Source organism: Astyanax mexicanus, chromosome 5, assembly GCF_023375975.1.
Source record: "Astyanax mexicanus isolate ESR-SI-001 chromosome 5, AstMex3_surface, whole genome shotgun sequence".
In the NCBI taxonomy this organism is placed as follows: Eukaryota; Metazoa; Chordata; class Actinopteri; order Characiformes; family Acestrorhamphidae; genus Astyanax; species Astyanax mexicanus.
The window spans coordinates 20,858,706-20,875,226 of NC_064412.1; the positions used below are offsets into that span (position 1 = coordinate 20,858,706).

Consider the following 16,521-nt stretch of genomic DNA (forward strand, 5'->3'; position numbering starts at 1 on the left):
AACTTACAATAAGCCATGCCTTGGATAAGGTAGCTTTGGACAACAGACAACACAAAGATGCTAAGTAAGTGAGTGGCCACACCCAAAATGAAAAAAAATAGTGCCAGGAGCCTATGGGAAAGCTGTATGAACCAACACTGCAGAAAGAGTATTAACACATATAGTAAAATAAAAGTTGGTTGAATTCACATTTTTTCATTGACTCAACAAACAATTTTTAAGTTTTCAGGTTGAAGTTCTCTGTACTTATTTTATTGATTATTTTACACATTTCCTGTTGATGAGAAAGGATTTATGTATGTTGGATAAAAATTAAAGTGACCAATTATGCACTAATGTGGAATTATAATATTTGAAAGGTGGCATCTTTTATTTTACTTTTTTTTTTTTTAAGAAATTAGCTGGACCAAATTCACAGGAAAACATAAAATCAGCTAGTTTTAACAGGAAATGTTATTAATTGGTAAGAAACTTGGTTATTAATTGGTAAAAAAGTATAAATTAGAGAAAACAGGAAGTGTAATTTTACAGGGAAATCCACTGTTTAAAGAGGACTTTGAGAATATTATACAACCCACAATTTAGCAGCCATGATCAGAAGTAATGTAAAATGTAAAGTAAACGTAATAAAGACAGTCAGTCCAAGAGTTTAAAGGCAGCGAGGGCCTCAACTGTTCCAAAACCCAGCCAAAGCTCATTCCACCTCCTAGTTCTGTTTAACCACCAACGCTGGTTCTTCTATACTATCCCTAGGAACACTCTTTGATGGCTTCTCTATAAAGAGTTTCCATGCTAATGCTATACTGTGCAGCGCAGCGTGTCATTCATTGCCTGAGAACATGAATGTCCAGACTGACTAGCGTGTTCACAAAGCTTCTCTCGCTCTCCCACTCCTCTCATCTCTCTCCCTCCTCTCCCCGCTCCCTCGCTCCCCCACGCTTTCACACCGATGAACACGTCGCGTGCTCGCTGCTATATGTGGGCAACTGTAGATAGCAGGCTTCTGTAGAGCTGAAGCAGAGCCTCCACCAGCCTCAGAAAGCCAGCAGGAGCAGAGCGGCTACAGAACGTCCGGATTCAGAGAGAAACAGCAGACCCGGCGCGAGAGCACACGGCTCAGGTAAGGGCGCATATTCATAACCCTGACTAGCAGTCGCGAATGGGGGGTGTAGCTCACTGCTGCTTACTGGTTTTGCCTTTCTCGGTTGTTTATCTCAGCACCATCTGCCTACCTCTCATCTCTGCTGATATCTGATGTGCCTGCTGTTGCTAAGATGCAAGAGCATATCGAGAGAGAAAGAGAGAGAGGGGAAGATTATGGTCTTATTTCATTTCATTAAGCTTGTTAGGATGGTACATGATGATGGCACAGTTCATTAACGTGACTGAGGTTTAAATGTGATTATAAAGAACATGTTTAGATGATGCTGCAAGTGTGGAATGCTGCAAAATATTTTTGTTGTATTTTTCTTGCATGTAGGAAAAATATCAATGATGTTTAAATATTGACAATTTCAATGTTTTACATGTTTACATACAAACATTGGTGTCAGAAGGGGTTCTTGTTGTCTTGTGTTTAAACCCCGCCCACTACATAGCAGTGATGTAACCCATGTTACTCATGATGTCAATAAACCGTACTTTTCTGATTGCATTACAAGTAAACTCTACTTTTATATATATATATATATATATATATATATATATATATATATATATATATATATATATATATATATATCATTGTAATGTAAGAAAATACTGTTTTTATTCCAGTCAAGCCAGTAAAGCTAAGATCACTTTAGTTTCTGAATCAGTTTCTCTGATTTTGCTAAGTATAGATTATAGATATGTTTGAGTAAAATGAATATTGTTGTTTTATTCTATAAACCATGGGCAACACTTCTCCCAAATTCCAAATAAAAACATTGTCATTTAAAGCATTTATTTGCAGAAAATAAGAAATGACTGAAATAACAACAAGAAAACAAGTTCATATTCATAAAGTTTTAAGAGTTCAGAAATCAATATTTAGTGGAACAAACCTGGTTTGAATCACAGTTTTCATGTACCTTGGCATGTTTTCCTCCACCAGTCTTACACACTGCTTTTGGATAACTTTTCAATTTGGTAAAATCAAGGTCAAAGTCAAAGTCAAGTCAAAGTGGTTTTTATTGTCATTTCAGCTATATACAGAGTACACAGTGAAACAAAACAACGTTCCTCCAAGGACCATGGTGCACATAAACACAGTGTAGACAGAACAATAGTGCAACAGTACAAAAGTGCAGACAGACAATACAACACCATACAGACATAGAATAATAAATAACAAGACAGTGTGCAAATTTTGCAGTGTGCAAAAAGGACCAGGTGAGGTAGTAATTACTCTATTACACAGTGTGCAATAGAGTCCAGTGAGGTAGTAGGGTTTTTAGTGCTTTCCATTTTCTGGGGTAAGTAGGGTAAGAGTGTGTGTGCATGTACAGAAAAACCATCAGTTCAGTCTCTGCAGTTAAGGAGTCTGATGGCTTGGGGGTAGAAGCTGTTGCAGAATCTGGTCGTGCTGGACCGGATGCTGCGGTACCTTCTTCCTGAAGGCAGGAGGGAGAACAGTTCGTGTGAGGGATGAGTGGGGTCATTCACAATGCTGGTTGCTTTGCGGATGCTGCGGGTGGTGTAAATGTCCGTGATGGAGGGGAGAGAGACGCCGATGATCCTCTCAGCTGTCCTCACAATACGCTGGAGGGTCTTGCGGTCAGAGACAGTGCAGGTCCCAAACCAGGCAGTGATGCAGCTGCTCAGGATGCTCTCAATGGTCCCTCTATAGAAGAGTGTGAGGATGGGTGGAGGGAGGCCTTTCTCAGCTTCCGGAGGAAGTAGAGACGCTGCTGGGCTTTCTTGGCTGTAGAGCTGGTGTTCAGGGTCCAGGTGAGGTTATCTGCTAAGTGGACACCAAGTAACTTGGAGCTCTTAACAATCTCCACAGAGGACCCGTCGATGTTGAGTGGAGAGTGGGTGTGTTGTGCTCTCCTGAAGTCAACAACCATTTCCTTTGTCTTGTCCACATTCAGGTGAAGGTTGTTGACTGTACAGGAAGTGGTCTCCTATTTTTTTTCCAGAACACACAAACTGGACACAACACAAGACCCACAGCTAACCTCTTTTACTCCAGTGTAACCAGTGTTTGATCATCTGTCTGCTGCATTAGCTTACTAAATTTTAAAAAAGCGTCAAACAACAACAGCATAAAGAGGGCTGTTTAATTGTTTGTGCTGCTGTACTTTCCTTCTTGGGTCTGTCTTGGGGGAAAAGCTGTAGTGCCCGATGCAGTCCTCCAGGTGGACGGTTGTTTCCGGTTGAGGGTACGCTGTACGCTATTTGCTGGCGCTTCTCACCTGTGTGTGAATGAGAGCTGAATAAAAAAATGGTTGTGTATAAAAAACGTGATTGTAAAGCATCCTTGAGTTTCTAGAAAGCCACTATATGTAGTATAAGTGTAACTTCATTCATTTATTCAATTTTAAAATCCTGTTATTAATATAGTTGTTACTTTTTTTGCTCATCATAGACAAACTGTTTAAGGGTCATTCCACTGAATCAGTGCCATTTGTGTATAAATGTGCACACAAAATAACTTTTAAATACATTTTATTATGAAGCACAGTGTCTTGTACATTGACCTAATGACTAATTGCAAAAGTATGATATGTAATTAACAACATAATTAAAAACTACTTAGAACACTGAAAAAATAGCATTTGTTTCCTGTCCCCACTCTCTAACTATGAACTTTTTTATTTTGCATTGTTGTGTGACTCCAAATTCCATCTATGCTTAAAAAAAAAAAAATCATAATAAATCTATACTTTTTAAATTAACATAAACATTTTAGTTGTGTCCCTGGGTTTTACTCAATCCTGTTACCGTAACACATCACCCCTTCTGAAATATCTGGAACATTCTACAAGTCTCTACAACAGGAAGTGACATCATCAGTTGTTTTTTCTGAAGAGATGGAAAGCCTAAATTTGAGTTCCCTCATTTGTTTTTCTGTCTATTTGATCATATTGTAACTGTGACTGTTTCTGTTGCCTAAATTAATTCCTACATCTTATTTGTTTAGTTTTTTATACAAATTCTGGGAAAATCACTAGAATATGCTTTGTGCTATTGGCATAGCCTTCATTTAGCTATATTTCATGATTTTGCTTATTCTATGCTAAAAACTAATTCCTGTTACTTTTATTCCTATTACTCGTAACATAAAAAGTAACATGAAAGAGTGCCAGTAACAGGAGTGAGTTCCAGTAACAGGAATAAGTGCCATTAAAATGATTTTTTTTTTTTGGCATAAACATCAATCATATCAATATCAACACAAATATATGTGTTATTAGCTTCAGAGCTGAAAAAAAAGAAGTTTAATTTGCATAAGTTCCAACAAGCTAATGGCACCCATTCGGTGGAATAGCCCTTAAAAAAATGAACATAAGTTCATGCTTTCATTTTTAGGGGTGCTGGGACTCCTTTTAGAGGTGCTTGAGACCCCCTAAAGAGGGGCTAGCGATGCCCCTGATGAAATAGCATATCGCCAAGTTCTTGCCAATAGACAGCCCTACTTGCACGTGTTCTAAAGAGCCAACATCAAATGCACATCTCCATCTCCAGTCTGACTGAATTGCTCACAGAGCTTTGAGGGATAGTAAATGTCATGAGAGGAAGTGACAGGGATGAGGACGGACTTTGATGCACCCACTCATGCACCCCACAGCTTCTTTTTTTTGGTGGTGGAACAGTGGGAGGTTCTCTGTATAGTATTTTTTGTAGTAAAACCATAACAACTGCACCCCATCCCCCCCTCTTCATTTGGAGTAATGCTTGAGTCCACTGGCATTACATAATGAACATGGTGTAAGAGGGCTTTCCTACTGAGAACTGTTCCACTGTGACGTGCCTGTTTGGAATAATCCTTCCCAAACTGCATACGACCACTCTGATTATATCTTTAAATGTCTTTTTGTGTGATCATATATGCATTTTGATTATTAAAATGCATTTTTCTGTGTCTGTGCTTGTGTGTTCAGATGCCACAGAATATTAATGTCAGTCATGCAGAAATACTGTATATTCAAAATAGCATATTTAAGTTCAAGTAGTTTTACATGAAAAATCTACACAAAAAAAAAGAAAAGAATTCTCAATTAAGTCATAAAGACTCAACAGTTTTGACAACTTTAAACCACACTGGTAAAGCAGATTTTTTATTTTTTACAACTATGCAGTAAGTCTATTAAACGTGGTTCATTTTTTCAAATGATTTAATAAATAAAGGCTTAATCACACAATGTATTTTTCAGACTTTTTCTTTTTAATTTAAATTGGCCAACATTGTCAGCATAATTATGTAGCAGCCCAAAATTAAACACTCTAGGAACGGGCTGATACACAGTGACACCTCAGCAACACAGAATACAGGTAACTGCACTGAAAAAAATAAATCTGAGCGTTAGTAAATGAAACGTAATTAAATCTGTGTTATTAACAACAAAAAAATATGTTTCTACCTTTAAATGAATATTTCTAGTTTTTAATTACTCCACATTTGTTCAAAATACAAGACATTGTGTATTTTTTCCTTAATATAATTTATTTATGTAATCTCAACAAATCTTTTTTTTAGGTACACCTGCACAACAAACAAAAATCTTGTTATATTTACTAGGGTTTTAGTCACTACCTGTGTCAATGCTCTTTCTACGGTGTTGGTTCATGCAGCTTTCCTATAGGCTCCTGGTACCATATATTTGCATATTGGGTGTGGCCTCTCCCTTACTTACCATCTTTGTGTTGTCTGTTGCCCAAAGCTACCTTATCCTGGGCGTGCAGTAATTATGATACACCTATTGATTGCCAGGCCTCAGTGTTGTAGAGCTGTAAGAGCATATTAACTTTATTCCGTGTTCCTAGTGATCCCAGTATGCTGGCTTTGATCTACAGAGTTCACGCTTTACTGAGTTTACTCCTGTATTGCTCCATTATTATACTGTCAGTATTGGCAGTTAAATAATAATATATTAAATATGTCGAGAATACCCATGGTTAACTTAAAAGGATAAGTTATGTGAATATTACTAAAGTTTTATTAAATTGAAAGTCAGTGTTAAAATAAAGATAAATTGTTAGTTTATTTGACTAAACAGATCATTTTTAAAAAGGACAAATTAAACACTTAAGTTGAGTTAACTCAGCTTTTTATGTCAGCAGTGTACAAGAGAAAATTAAGTTGACAATACTTAAATTTCCTATGTAGTGTCAATGGACTCTTTTAATTTGACACTACCTGAAAAAGTATGTTAGCCCTACTTGAGAAAATTAAGTAGTAAATGCAATGACTACTCTTGCTCTACCTAATTATCTGATGCAAAAAGTTGACATGATTTTTTTAAGTAGATCAAGCATACTATTTGTTTCAGTGTAGGCGTGTGTAGTGTAACATATGTACTGATTGTTAGCTTCAATGTTATAGGCTGTAAGAGCAAGTTACTTAAGTTGAGTTAAGTTGAATTAAGTTATCATCTAGCTTTGACTCACTTAAGTTTAATAAACTTAAAATTGTATAGATTTAAAACTTAACTTAAACAAACCAAAATGATGACTTTACTAGATTTTGTTTTTCAGTGAAGGTTAGTTCTCTTAACATGATAATACTTTCAACCTCCAATTTAAGTCAATGTACAAACATTTTATTATAATGCTATTATTATATTCCAAGTTATTTTTAAGGCATTTCCATTGGTCCAGAAATCCTAATTTTAATACAAACTGTCCAACTTCAGTAAAAATTGGCAAAAAAAAAAAATGCTTTTGTGTTAGAAATAATATATTACATATTACTGTTACATATAATAATATAATCTGCTTCACTACTGGTGAAATACACAAGATACAGTATATTCTCTCCAAAAGCAAAATCCATGAAAGTATTTATCCTCTGCAAAAACACACAGAAAAAAAGCAGCATAGTCTGATGGAATATTAGAAATTAAATCTGGCAGTTGATCTTGAGAAGAACAAGGACAGTTTACTTGGCTGGGTGATTCTCTGCCCTCGGCAATCACATACTGTAATAGTGAACAGCCCAGCAGAGCCAAACCCCTACCAAAGGTTCTTCTCAAACAAGGCCACAATACCACAATCTAATATGCTTTTGATTATTTAGCCTCTACTGTAGCACAGTGCATTTTAAATTAATCAATGTCAGGCTATTTACATTTATATTGAATGAACCACACAGGTAAATTACAGGCCCTTTAAACACAGCCACACATTGCAGTGGACCCTAAATAATTGGATTTGCTGCTCAGTTGCTTTGTTGCCAGCTGTGTCATTACATCATTGATTTATGCACAAGTGCACTAAAATGGACTAGAGTTGGTTCCAGATGTGGCATTTGCATCTGGAGTCTGTTACTGTTGTCTCTCAAAATGAAGACTAAAGGAGCATCTGTGGCAGAAAAGCTGGAGCTGAAAAGCTTTAGACTTAAAATGAAAATGAGAGTATAGTTATTAGTTATTATTAGAGACATGGAAAAATAAACAAAAATGGTGGTAAAATTAACAGTTTGTGCATTAAGAACAAGAATGCATTGAACATTAAAAACAAGCTTTACAAAACTTCCTTTAAAGTAACTGAAAATAACAAAATTGGGTGACCTAAGAAAACTTTACAGCCCATTAGAACGGGATTTGTTTATACCACAGGACATCACTAAATCATATGACTGATTCGCACGGGATAAAAAAAAAAAATCTCTGCATAAATTGAAGTTTAGTTTAGTTGAGTTCAGTTGAAACACCCAAGGTATCTGTGCAATGCAAAAAAACTACTTCTTGGGTGCCTCCATACTTGAAAAAAGCTACAAAAACCAGAGTATTTGATTAAATATTTACCCACATTTAACACAGGATTAATAGAACATGAGGTTATTTTTATAGCTCAGTTAATTTTACATGAGGTAAAAGGGGGCGTAAACAATGCAGAAGCAGAAAGAATGTTGTCCAGAAAAAGGTCTGATCTTTTATATTCGAACAGGAATAAAATCATTGTGGCTGTCTATTAATGCTTACTTTATTCCACCGCCCCGGGTAAAGCTAATCCTGTCCGAATACAGATTTAGAAGACTAATTAGGATGTGAACAGTTTCTATTGGGTGGGCGGTATGGCCAAAAATGCATTTCACTGTATTTTTCAAGATTCTGACGGTTTCATGGTATATTGCAGTATTTGTATTTTTTTTGCGTGACTGGGCTTTTATATAGGTATGTCAGTTAATATACTGTTAGGATTACATATAATATAAAGCACCACTGCTTTTAAATTAAGGATTATTATTGGGTTTATTTGTCCCACAACATTACACAATATACGAAGATTTAGGACAATATTTTAAGATTTAGGACAGTTGGGGAAAAAGTTAGTCTGGACTCCTAACATTTATTCTACTTTTTATTTTTTGCATAAACTGTAAGAAAAAATGCTTGTTGAGCCAATTATAAAAAACAATGTATGTTTTTGCACAGTATGTTGGTTTGGCAGTATAGAGTTCACTCTTGTGCTGTCCCAGTATTATGCTGTCAGAATTGACAGTTCTTTAAAAATATGTATATATATATATATATTTGTTTTGTTTTGTTTATTTATATTTATATAATTAACTAAATTAAAAACTTAAACTGTTGCTGTGTTAACAAACCTCAAGTTATAATCTAGCTTTGACTAAGTTAAGTTGAACAGACTTAAACTTGTATATATTTACAATGTAGATCAAAGCAAAATGATGACTTGACTGAGTTAAGTTGCGCCAATGAATAATCTTTTTCAGTATCCTAAAAGTTGGTTGAAGTCACATTTCTTTATTGGCTTAACAAGCATTTTAATTTTTTTAAAAGTTCTCTGAACTGAACAGAAGTTCTCTGAACTCATTTCATTGAGTTATACTGACCGGTAAATTCACTTAACTTCATAGTATTAGTTCCTCTTACTAAAACACAAAATCACTTTTTAGTAGAACTTTGCCACAGAATTCAAAAAGTGTGCACTTGCTAATCAATCATACTCTATTTCACGTGCATGACTCTGTGCCTCCAGTAGCATCACACACAGAAACACTCTTCCAGATGTGGTATGTTATTTTTTTTAGCAATCCCAAAAACAGTCACATAAGACAAACACAAGGACCTGACAAGGATTTGATGTTTCATAAATTCTAAATATAGCACGGCCGACCTCGGCCACAACAGTCTGTTGAGGGAAATATGATGTGAAGTGCCGACGGCCATCATGTTTCATAGGTGCGCACCACATAGAAAGGGCAGTGCCAAAAATAGAAGAACACCAACCTTAGGAGGGCCGTGACCCAGCCCTACCCTGCTCCTGTCATGACAAAGTGTGAAACAGGGTGAGAATGCAGGCATTCGCTCTGAGGCCCTCTGCACCTGACTAATGGAAGGGCTGAAGTGAGAGAACTCGTAAACCCAGTGCTGATGACCTCCAGGCTTTCCACTCACACTCATAGAAACTCATGTAAAATACTTTTTGCTGTTTAAAATATTTAACAGTCATAAGAGTTGTTACTAATAAAAGTGAGAATGTGCATGGCCAACATGTATTAAAACACTGAAACACTGGCTAGATTCCAGTAGTGTGATAACTGAAGCTTCAGTGTGAGCATCAAGTCAATGTTAGTCAGCAGAACAAAACTAGAAAATTGGGGCTGTCAGTCAATTAAATTAAGTTAGCTAATGAATCACACAATTTGCTGTTATTGGGTGTGTGTGTATGTGGGAGAGAGAGCTGTAAGACAGTGAGAGTTAGTTATGTGATTTAGTCCATATCAGCTCTAATAAGAAAACACATTTACCTTCTGAACTTAACAGAAATTATGCTGTGTTTACATAGCTAAATAAAACCAACTGAAAGCTTTAGTCAGTCGGTTTCGCGTCTTGGCGCTCCAATAAAATTAACCGTGTTTAATATTATCTTAAGTCTTGAGATTTGATTTACGCAAATAGTGAAGTAAACAATGTCAACAACCAATAGGAGAGCTACGGGAAGCTGCAAGAATATATTTTATGTGACTGTTTAGAAATGATTTAAAAAAGAACACATTTTGCAGTTAATAGATCTTATGTGTTCTTACATTAATATATACAGGTAAACACAGGTAGAACGGTACCACTTTAAAATAAGACTACCTTTATAAAGGGTTTATAAATAGTTTACAATTAGTTTATTAATGGTTACTGGTTAGGTTGTAAATGCCTTAAAAATCATTAATAATCAGTTATAACACATACATAGAAAGGGCAACAATGACCTGTTGTTTGTCAAATAGTGAACCCACAGCCATCTATATTGTTGCCCTTTCTACGTATGTGATTTTTAATGATTTTTAAGGCATTTACAACCTTATTAGTAACCATTAATAAACTAATTGTAAACCATTTATAAACCCTTTATAAAGGTAGTCTTTTTTTAAAGTGGTACCGGTCGAACTTTAAAGTCATTATATTTAAAGCCATTTTATTTTGCACTTTTGTCTTATTGTGCAGTGTTATTTTTGATACAAACAAGTTTAATAAATACACATTTTGCAAGAATTATGTTCTTTATTGCATTAATTCTATCTAAAACAAAGGGAAATGTACAGCAGTGAAACTGTGATTCTTTGCTATTCAAGGTTGTAGCAAAAAAAGGGGGTAATGAAGCTTATAGGACGAGTTGATCACAAAATATATTCTATTAAAAAATATCAAGAACTAATTACAGTCTGGCAGAAAAATAAACTTTTGTTGAGCTGTGAGTCTCTGATAAATCACAGTATTGATAAACACATTATTTGTAACATAGTATGTAATATATATTGTATGTAAACTTCACCAGAAGCATGACGGGAAATAATCTCTGAATAAATCTAGCTGCAGTCTTGCAGTTAGTGATCGCCAGTCTTTATAAAATCTTAGAGTCTTTAGATGTGAGAGAGTGTCAGACTGTTAAAAGCCTTTTCAGAGTCTTTTCAAAGTCGTGCCGTGTATGGACAGCTTAACTGATAGATATGTGTGTCAGTGGTTGGCCTCTTATATGTGATTGGCTGATTTGTGCATCCTTGTGTGAAACATTAATAAATTGAATAATTGCTTAATTGTGGATTGACTTTTAGTGCAAGCTTCCAATTAAAATTGTTTCTTCAGTGGGGCAAAAAATCAGGCACTGGGGTGCAATGGAAATCTCAACATTACAGTCTTGCAATAAGGTGCATTAAAAAGGGCAGACTTTATAAATTTAGGAAATGCTTGAATGATGCTTGTTAATTATTTATTTTTCAAAATATATTAATAGAAATAAAATATATCAAAGTGTTACTTCCTGAAAGCACTGTGAAACAAGAGCTTTACTAAATTGAGAGTCATTTTCAATAGAAGTGAAAATGTGACAGATTCCAGGCCAGTACACACTTCCTGTGTGCCAGGAAATAATGAAGTCAGACAGGAACAGTGAGTAACAAGAGATGCTGTCCTGCAGACTGATGCTCCTGACACACCCACAGCTCTCAGCATGTATTATTATCATATGTTCAACAAAGGTATATAACACATCTGGATTTGTATAGCACTTACATATATTTTATATCAATCAGAGTTTCTAAATGTTAGTAAATCATTTTTACTATTTATCATATAATACTAGTGCATTTTAAAAAATTAGAATACCATTGGAAAGTTACTTTATTTCAGTAACTCAGTTCAAAATGTGAAACTCTACCTATATATTATATAGGTGTATTACACACATCTATTTTAAGCATTGTTTTTAATTGTTAATGATTATGGCTTACAGCCAATGTAGATCTTAGAAAATTACAATATTATACAAGACCAATTGGTACTTTTGGTAGTGTTGGCAGTGTGCCAAGTCCTGCTGGAAAATGAAATCCTCCTCTCCAAACCTTCAAATCTTGCAGCACTTTATGCTTCATTATTCTAACAACTTTTATGGAGATGTGGATTTCATTTTCCAGCAGGACTTGGCACACTGCCAAGTACCAATTGGTCTTATATAATATTCAAATTTTCTGAGACACTGATTTTGAGTTTTCATCGGCTTTAAGGCATAATCATCAACAAAAATAAAATTTATTTTAAGGAATAAAAGCTTAAAACAGATCACTTTGTGTGCATCTATATAATATATGAATTTCACATATTGAACTGAATTAATGAAATAAAGTAACTTTTCAATGATATTCTATTTTTTTGAGATGCACTAGTATATAAGTCTTAAAACTGGTTGGACAGTGACAGGGTTTACTATTTTAGTGAAATTTAAAATTTGATGAAAACATTTTGAATTTTTCATAATGATTATTATACATTTAGATTTTCTAAAAAGTTCCCTATTGGTTTCTTGCTTAATTTATTTGCATAATGGGCGTGATATACATCACTAACATCAGTGTGCATTATTATCCACTAGGATCACCTTCGCTTTGGTAGTTGAGTAAATGGTTGATTCATTGGTTGTAGTAATATAAGCCATTGAAACTACGGTAAAAGGACTTCTGATGGGAAAAACAACGTAAAGATGTTTTTTTGCCTGTATATGAACTGAAGCACATTAGAAGCTAATGTGATTAGAAGCTAATTAGAAGCTAATAAAATATACTGGCAGTCCTGTTAATCCTTTTTTTGGTTATTAGCTAAATACCAAAGGGATGGTAACCTTTGGTAAGTTTAGATTTCACACTGATATTGAGTTACACAAATAATCGATGCTGCGAACCAACAGTTATAATCGTATCTTAAAAATAATCTTTATATTTGCATAACGTTTTTCTGGGCAATCTGTTTCCCACATTCTCTCTTACGTAAAATAAACTTGACAAATGTTACAGTGTATAAAATTTAAACAATCAATTTGCGGACAAAAAATTCAGTCATACTGATGTTGACCTATAAGTTACTTTATTAATATTTATGAATATACAAAACACTGCATCCAGTTAATCTGTGATCTATAATTAGCTGTTTTGTAGCTGGACACACTGGCACCCAGAATTCAGAAGACAGAGGTTTCCCTCAGCAGAGCAAGCAGCCCTGAGCTCAAAAATAGCCTGAGCGAGGGAAGGAGATCAGATGGCATGACACATTAACAGTGGGCAGAAAAGGCTCTGCAGGAAGCAATCTCGCACAGGAACCCATCACAGACCCACTGCAGCAGCTTCACATTCACTGACTGGAAGAATATGATGTTGTTCTCCTGAGATGAGTTCCTGAGCCATGCAGAATCACTTGCACTGTGCATCACGTGTCACTAATGATGACCTCTCTGGACCCTCCAGTATGCAAAGTTAGCTTTGAGGTTTGTGTAAAAACAGCAAAGTCATTGTATGTTTTATAGCACAGATTCTGCTCGTGTTCATTATTAGCATTGAGCCGTATGAGCCATGACACACTGCTACAGTAACTTTTAAATTTAGACAGTGATTCATTCCAGGATGCTAGAGTATAGCCAAAAATATGAATAATATAAATAGTGTCCAATATTTTATGTTTAGAATCTATTAAGACTCTCTGCCTCAGTTAGTTTCCAAACACACAAACACAGTGGCTTCTTTGATTATAATAGCTACGACAAACAACTAAAAAAAATATTGTCTCAACTTAACTCAGTCAAGTCATCAATTTGATTTGACTCAGTTATTTTGTAAATATATACAATTTTAAGTTTATTCAACTTGAGTTTTGTTCACACAACAATAGTTTATAGTATTGTGGGCTAAAATAATATAGTTTATTTAAAAATAATATAAATAATAATAATATATGTACATATGTTGGTCACTAATGAATACTGATTCTCCTCGTGTTCATTATTAGCATTATGAGCCGTATGAGCCATGACACACTGCTACAGTAACTTTTAAATTTAGACAGTGATTCATTCCAGGATGCTAGAGAATAGCCAAAAATATGAATAGTGCCCAAATTCTTAGAATTTGCATCTATTATGACTCTCTGCCTCAAGTAGTTTCCAAACACAGTAGCTTCTTTGATCATAATAGCCATGACAAACTTCTTTGGTTTGGTGCTCTACATCAAAAAATGTCCCAAGGCTCAATTTTAAACAAATATTTTTCCTAAAACATCAACCTAAACTGATATTTTTTATTATACAATGCTGACAAAGAGCAATATTGCATAAGGTGGATATTCTGTCTTTGGTCAATGCTAGACAGTGCTGAGAAGAAATATATTTGACTTAATTTCTTGCCAATTTCTTACTTTTTGTAGGTTTTTTTTGCATATTGCTTAAATTCTAGCTAATTTTAATCAAATACAACATAAGTGAACACAAACACAGATTTGAACTGATTATCTAAAGTGCAATTGGGTTATGCAGCAGGACGATGGCCTAAAGCACAGAAGCAAGCCTGTCTCTAAATGGATTAGAAAAAGACTCCGAGTGGTCCAGGAGGCTAAGCGCTGCCACTTTGATCAGGAGATCACCGGTTCGAATCCTGTTTATGTAGCCTGCCATCAGCTACCACAGCCTTAAAAGAGAGCAAAATTGGCCTTGCTTTCTCCCCACATCACATCACATTTCATCAAAAGGCTTCTGTGAGATGATGTATCAGAACCAATTCGCAACTCAGCAATGCTGCATAAACAGCAGTTCAAAAAAAAAAAAAGCAGGCTTAGACTTCACATGTATCAGAGGAGGCATGTGCTTGTCTTCACCCTCCTGGGTTTAAGGGCATCACCTAATGAGTGGGTTGGATAATTGGCCTTGTAAATTAGGGAGAAAATGGGAAAGTAATAAAAAAAGACTATGTTTTTGTGGTGTCCAAATCAAAGTTCTCAATTGAGAAGATGTGGTAATCCTTTAAACAATTAGTTTTTTTTATTTAAAACCTTCCTAATTTAGCGAGCTTAAACAATACAGCAAAGAAGAGTGAGCCAAATGAAAAAAAAAAAAATAATTGTGAGTTGAAATAAGTAAATCGTCAAGATTGAAATACATTTTTGAATAAATCTTTAAAAAAATTAATAATTGCTCCAAAGCTGATTTTTTTTTTGTGTGCCCGTATTGTCTTCATCTGATATTAAATTCAGACGGATGATCCAAAATATTTACATGTAACTAATATGCAAAAATAGAAGTTATTTAGAGCACTGTATGATACAGCTTGAGGTTCTGCCCGAAACGGAAAAGACAAAAGCATCAATATAGAAACGAAATCTAGGACAATCCGCTGGCGATTTGCATGTTACAAAACCAAAGACTTTAGCATCTCCAGGAAGCCGAGGACTGCACAGCGCTCACATCAAAGAGAATTTTAGACTATCCACTTGCTGACAAGCAAGACCTCTCCCCCTAAAAAGGAGGAAGGGAAACGTTTGTCAGATTTAATTTTTATGAGACATCTCATGAGAATTTCATAAGGACGAAATACTCAGAGCATCTTTTTATAGAAGCCCCTCCAGGACTTATTTTTTCTGCATGGCTGAATAGTACATGCGCTGGGTTCTCTCTGACTAGATGGATTTGTCAGTGGGCTTTATAAATAGCATGGCACGTGTCTGGAGTGCAAGGGTATGATGCCTCAGCCTCAAGTACCCAACTGGCTCAGAGAAACAGCTTCATCTGGAGACAACGGAGATTATTTCAAAAGGTTATTAAACTGCTCGGTTAGAACTCGTCTTACTGTGCCAACACATCTGTTCTACATGGAATGGATGGTTTTCTTTAGCCAGAGCTGAAGGTTTAAAAGAAAAGCATGTAAACTACATCTTGAACCACACTGTGAAAAGATATTTCACAGGAAAAATACTGTAAATATCTCATGAAATAATTTTGATGAGTAGAATGCACGCACACCCATTCAGCTTCTAGTCACTACTAGTGATGCCACAACAAAAGGGAGGTGAAGAGTAGCACATGCCTCCTAAGGAACCCCCTTTTTTTGAACTGTTGCTGATGTAGCATTGCTGAGTAGCGTCACAGTGCACTCGGAGGAAAGCGCAGCAACCCGGTTCCGATACATCAGCTCACAGATGCCTTGTACTGACTGACATCACCCTTTGGAGTGATGAGGGGAATAAGAGCCTTCTACCCACCCAGAAAGAGCAAATCAATTTGTGCACTCTCAGGGCTCTGGCAGCTGATGGCGAGCTGCATGAGTGGGATTCAAACCAGCAATCTCCTGATCACAGTGGCAAATGCTGAACTGCTTGGCTGAAAATCACAAAAATGAAAAGCAACATTTACTTAACATTTCTTAGTATGTTACACAAAAAGTACTTATTTCCTATTGGCTCCTGGAATCATTTATTTGCATAATAGCTGTGTGTTCTCACCCACAGTTTTTAATAACAAAAAATAAAACAGCTATGTTTTTTATAATGTTTGACTGCCTGAACACATGCAAGACTACACACTGATGGTAAGTAAGGGGTGGGG

The 16,521-nt window shown here is 35.6% G+C and overlaps 1 protein-coding gene across 2 annotated transcripts in view; it reads left to right on the forward strand.

Annotated features, from left to right (window-relative positions):
• The first annotated feature begins 862 nt into the window (after window positions 1–862).
• The window catches only part of rgs8 (regulator of G protein signaling 8), a 32,178-nt gene continuing 16,519 nt past the window's right edge, over window positions 863–16,521 (forward strand). Inside the window, exon 1 of one of the 2 annotated variants that reach the window (XM_049479806.1) lies at window positions 863–1,120. The gene's annotated coding sequence lies outside the window, so the exon portion shown is untranslated. The remainder of the gene's footprint in view (window positions 1,121–16,521) is intronic. The other variant, XM_022675826.2, reaches the window with a different exon arrangement.